We start from the raw sequence: 6,057 nt of genomic DNA on the forward strand, positions 1-6,057 counted from the left end.
ACATGGCAAAACGCCATCTCTACAAAAAATACAAAAATTAGCTAGGCATGGTGGCATGTGCCTATAGTCCCAGCTACTTGGGAGGCTGAGGCAGGAGGATCATCTGAGCCTGGGAATCCGAGGCTGCAGTGAGCAATGCTCGCACCACTGCACTCCAGCCTGGGTGACAGGAGTGAGACTTTGTCTCAAAAAAAAAGAGAGGCCAGGTGCGGTGGCTCATGCACTTTGGGAGGCTAAGGCAGGCGGATCACTTAAGGTCAAGAGTTTGAGACCAGCCTGGCCAACACGGTGAAACCCCGTTGCTACTAAAAATACAAAAAAAAAAAAAAAGTTAGCCAGGCATGGTGGCACGCGCCTGTAATCTCAGCTACTCAGGAGGCTGAGGCACGAGAATCACTTGAACTTGGGAGGTGGAGGCCACAGTGAGTAGAGATCGTGCCACTGTGTTCAAGCCTGGGTGACAGACCGAGACTCTGTCTCCAATAAATAAATATAAATGATGCTATTTTTTAAAAAAAGTAAAGAAACAAAACCATGATCCTTAAGTACATGTCTTTTTCAATACTGGGTGTAATCAAATGGGTCATACTCATAACACACTTGCTGCAACCCGAGGTATGATGAATGTCTCCACTGGATGATTGTTCTGCTTTTCTGATAAATTAGCTCCCTTTAGCATGATGTACGATTTTTACTTGAAAGAAAGTCTAATAGACACTGGTCATTCAGATTTGGATATATTTGGCAGATATTTTCTCAAAAATGAATGAAGTGAACCTGTCATTTCAAGGGAAACAACTATTTGCTACCAATAAAAAATTATGAGCTTCCGGCCGGGCGCGGTGGCTCAAGCCTGTAATCCCAGTACTTTGGGAGGCCGAGGCGGGCGGATCACGAGGTCAGGAGATCGAGACCATCCTGGCTAACACGGTGAAACCCCGTCTCTACTAAAAAAATACAAAAAGCTAGCCGGGCGAGGTGGCGGGCACCTGTAGTCCCAGCTACTCCGGAGGCTGAGGCAGGAGAATGGCGTGAAACCGGGAGGCGGAGCTTGCAGTGAGCTGAGATCCGGCCACTGCACTCCAGCCCGGGCGACAGAGCGAGACTCCGTCTCAAAAAAAAAAAAAAAAAAAAATTATGAGCTTCCATTTGAAAATTCCAATTTTGGGAAACCTATATCCATTACAGTGATCTTAATAGCTTCCTAATATCTAAAGATTTTTCTAATGAGATCAGTGGTGACATAAACAAATGTTTTGTTTTGTTTTGTTTGTTTTTGAGACTGAGTCTCGTTCTGTCGCCCAGGCTGGAGTGTGGTAGTACAATCTCAACTGGCTCCAACCTCTACCTCCCGGGTTCAAGCGATTTGCCTGCCTCAGCCGCCCGAATAGCTGGGATTACAGGTGCATGCCACCATGCCCAGCTAATTTTTGTATTTTTAGTAGAAGCAGGGTTTCACCACGTTGGCCAGGCTGGTCTCAAACTCCTGACCAGAAGTGATCTGCCCGCCTCAGCTTCCCAAAGTGCTGGGATTACAGGTGTGAGCCATCATGCCGGCCCTAACAAATATAATTTTTTATGCTGTATAATGAATTGTCAATTGTTTCTACTAAAGATCTACATCACTCAGTGAACGTTTCCCAAATAGCCAATAGGTGCTGTTACAAAGTCATGCACTTGTAGAAGAATCATTCAAAGTACAAAAGAAACCCATGGGGCTGGACGCAGTGGCTCACGCCTGTAATCCAGCACTTTTGGCAGTCAAGGTGGGTGGATCACGAGGTCAGGAGATCGAGACCATCCTGGCCAAAGTGGTAAAACCCCATCTCTACTAAAAATACAAAAATTAGCCGGGTGTGGTGGCGGGTGCCTGTAGTCCCAGCTACTCAGGAGGCTGAGGCAGAAGAATTGCTTGAACCCGAGAGGCAGAGGCTGCAACGAGCCAAGATGGCACCACTGCACACCAGCCTGGCGACAGAGTGAGACTTCATCTCAGAAAAAAGAAAAAAAAAAAAAAGACCCATGGGTTTTAATACAACAGGGTACAAAAAGTTCATGGATATGGTTTCAAATTCCACGTTATAATTAAGCTTTAAGAAGCTACTACATGTAAAGTTTTGTTATAATATCAAAAAAATCCACTGAAAAAGTGATCAAAATACTCCTCCTTTTGCCATCTACATATGTAGATGAAGTTAGATTTTCTTTAGATTCTTCCACCAAAACAGTATATCGAAACAGATTGAACATAGAAACAAATATGATAAACTATCCATCTTCTTTTAAACCAAATACTATGGAGATGTAGAAAAATGTAACATGTAAAAATGTAGAATAATGTGCTCTAGGACATTACTTAACATTTTCCCAAGTCTCCATAGTATGTGGTTTAAAAGAAGATAGGCCCAGGCAGGCAGACTGGGAGTTCAAGACCAGCCTGGCTAACATGGTGAAACTCCGTCTCTACTAAAAATACAAAAATTAGCCGGGCCTTGTGACATGCACCCGTAATCCCAGCTACCTGGGAGGCTGAGGCAGGAGAATCACTTGAACCTGGGAGGCAGAGGTTGCAGTGAGCCAAGATCGCGCCACTGCACTCCAGCCTGGGTGACAGAGTGAGACTCCATCTCAAAAAAAAAAAAAAAAAAAAAAAGGTAGTTTTTTTTGCTCTGGAAATGTCACTTTTCATAAAAATGATTGTTACTGTATAACAGGTTTTTTTATTTATTTCTGTTTTGATTTTATATACAATATACATTGGTAGATATAAGCTACATAAACAAAAGGTTTTCAGGGTCTTCAGACTGTACAGGAGTCCTGAAACCAAAAAGTTTGAGAAGCGCTGCCCTAGAACAAAAACAGCCTTTTCAAACGAACAGCAACAATCTATTCACTGCACAAGGATCTAATAACTAGGATTCACTGAGCATTTACTATTTGCCATGCACTGTCCTAATCCTGACACTGATACTTTAAGTACTATCATTATCCTCAATTTACAGGTGAGGAAACTGAGGCAATTGAAGTTAACTTGATTTGCCCAAGGTCACAATACAAGCTAGTTAAAACCAAACATTTTTTCTTTTTTCTTTTTTTTTTAAATTATACTTTAAGTTCTAGGGTACATGTGCACAACCTGTTTTGTTTTTGTTTTTGTTTTTTTGAGACAGAATCTCACTCTGTCACCCAGGTTGGGGTACAGTAGTGCATTCTTCGCTCACTACAACCTCCACCCCCAGGGTTCAAGTCATTCTCCTGCCTCAGCCTCCTGAGTAATTAGGAATGCAGGCACATGCCACCATGCCTAGCTTATTTGTGTATTTTTAGTAGAGATGGGGTTTCACCATGTCGGCCAGGGTGGTCTCACAGTCTCAAACTCCTGACCTCAGGTGATCCACCCACCTTGGCCTCCCAAAGTGTTGGTATTACAGACGTTGGCCATGCCTGGCCCCAAATGCTCTTTAGGGTCTGTTATTCATCTCCTGTTTAAACCATTAACCACCTTTTAACACAAAACTAATCATATCGATTACTGGTATGTTTTTATTGTTCAGTTGCAAAGCAGAGTGATATTCCTTCATAGACACTGTTTTTAAATTAGAAGAGGGACCATTGGCCGGGCGCGGTGGCTCAAGCCTGTAATCCCAGCACTTTGGGAGGCCGAGACGGGCGGATCACGAGGTCAGGAGATTGAGACCATCCTGGCGAACACGGTGAAACCCCGTCTCTACTAAAAATACAAAACACTAGCCGGGCGAGGTGGCGGGCGCCTGTAGTCCCAGCTACTAGGGAGGCTGAGGCAGGAGAATGGCAGGAACCCGGGAGGCGGAGCTTGCAGTGAGCTGAGATCCGGCCACTGCACTCCAGTCCGGGCAACAGAGTGAGACTCCGCCTCAAAAAAAAAGAAGAGGGACCATTATCCTTTCTGGTTTCTCAGACCGTGTTCTCAGATTAAACTTGTTCTCAGAGTTCAATAAATTGCTCTAGGTGAATGAGCCTTAGGTTTAAAAACAGTGTTTGTGTGTATACATTTTTCAGCTCCTCAAACTGTATACTTAAGGCCAGGTGTGGTGGCACACGCCTATAATCCCAGCACGTTGGGAGGCTGAGGCAGGAAGATCACTCGAGCATAGTTTGAGATTGCAGTGAGCTATGATCATGCCACTGCCCTTGAGCCTGAGCAATAGAGTAGACTGTCCCCAAAAAAGCAAAAAACAAAAACCTACATTTGAAAGGAATGTATGAATGCAAATTATAATTTAGTATAAAATTTTTTTAAAAAATTAAAAGTACTGAGGCCAGGCGTGGTGGTGGCTCAACCCAGCACTTTGGGAGGCCAAGGCAGGCAGATCACGAGGTCAAGAGATCAAGACCATCCTGGCCAATATGGTGAAACCCCGTGTCTACTAAAAATACAAAAAAAAAAAAAAAAAAATTAGCTGGGCATGGTGGCCTGTGCCTGTAGTCCCAGCTACTTGGGAGGCTGAGGCAGGAGAATCACTTGAACTCAAGAGACGGAGGTTGCAGTGAGCCGAGATCGCACCACTGTACTCTAGCCTGGCGACAGAGCGAGACTCTGTCTCAAAAATAAAAATTAAAAAGTACTGAGGGAACACCCACCAGAATTTTACTTGATAATCAAAGAAGAAAAGTTGTTTAAAAATTGTTAATCAGCCCATGTGCAGTGGCTCACGCCGGTAATCCCAGAACTTTGGGAGGCTGAAGTGGGCGAATAGCTTGAGCCCTAGAAGTTCGAGACCAGCCTGGGCAACATAACATAACCCCATTTCTATGAAAAAAAAAAATAGCCTGGCACAGTAGCACGTGCCTGTAGTCTCAGCTACTCAGGAGGCTGAGGTGGATAACCTGAGCCTCAGGGGGCTAAGATTACACCACTGCACTCCAGCCCGGTGTCAGAATGAGACTCTCTCAAAAAAAAAACAACAACAACAAACACAAAATAAAAATGAAAAAAAACAAACATTGGTAATCAGAATCACCTTTGGATAAAATTTCTAGGCTGTAGATTTCTTTAAAATGTGTGTAACAAATCTGGTATAACCTGTCACCATATTTCTATTTGTACCATATGATTTAACCCTAGAAGTTGGTTTTTATTAATCTGTCAACTTTTATGCCTTTCATATTTACTTTAAAAAGAAAACTATTACTTTTCTTTGGATTCAGGAAATAAACCGTATCAGTCCTGAGTAAAGACAGCACTTACATTATACAATTTTTTAAAAATGAACCCTGAAGAACAAACCGTGTACACCTAGACAAGCTTTTTCATTTTGGCAGACAATCATGTCAACAAGCAAGATGTTGGGTTTTTGTTTTTCTTGCATGATGTCACTTGTTGAATGCTATTTTACAGCTGCATACAAATGAGTGTTCGGCTAGATACTTTGTAAACAAAATTAGGAAAATAGCCACTATTTACTGACTGCTTCCTATGTGCATTTAACTAGGTAATTCAACCAAAATCTCAGGAAAAACAAGACGGAACAATATATTGAAGCTGTGTGGATGATTTTTTATACCCTTACACGCAATTAGCCGATTTCCTGAGCAGAGCATGATGTTCCCCCAAGTGTTAACAACTATCTGCCAGCTTTTCACCCTTAAGTATTTGGAGTTCAGGGTTTTCAGAGGTAATTTTGTTTATATGTGGTTCTCACCTTCCTTCCATGTGAACTGCAATCCATCACACCTACACTATCTACAGGATCCCTAGTCTGAGTTCACACCTGGAGTCTCCGGGTTTACATTAAGTAGCTTTCCCAAGACCACACAGCTTTTAAAAGCTACAAAGTCTAAGCAGCCTGACTCTCAAGCTCCCCTTCTAACCACTATAATTCCATCACCCAAAATTCTCCTCATGCAATGGATCCACAAACATACGGATTTTTAGGACTTTGAGACAAACTTGGCCATTTTACAGATAAGGAAATTGAGGTCCAGAAAGGTAAAGTCGACTTGCCTGAATTCATGCAGCAGTGTCCAGATACCTTCCAACACAACGTCCAGATATGCCACACTTCCTCTTGCACAGTC

This window comes from Trachypithecus francoisi, unplaced genomic scaffold, assembly GCF_009764315.1.
Source record: "Trachypithecus francoisi isolate TF-2019V2 unplaced genomic scaffold, Tfra_2.0 Lachesis_group3, whole genome shotgun sequence".
Classification (NCBI taxonomy): Eukaryota; Metazoa; Chordata; class Mammalia; order Primates; family Cercopithecidae; genus Trachypithecus; species Trachypithecus francoisi.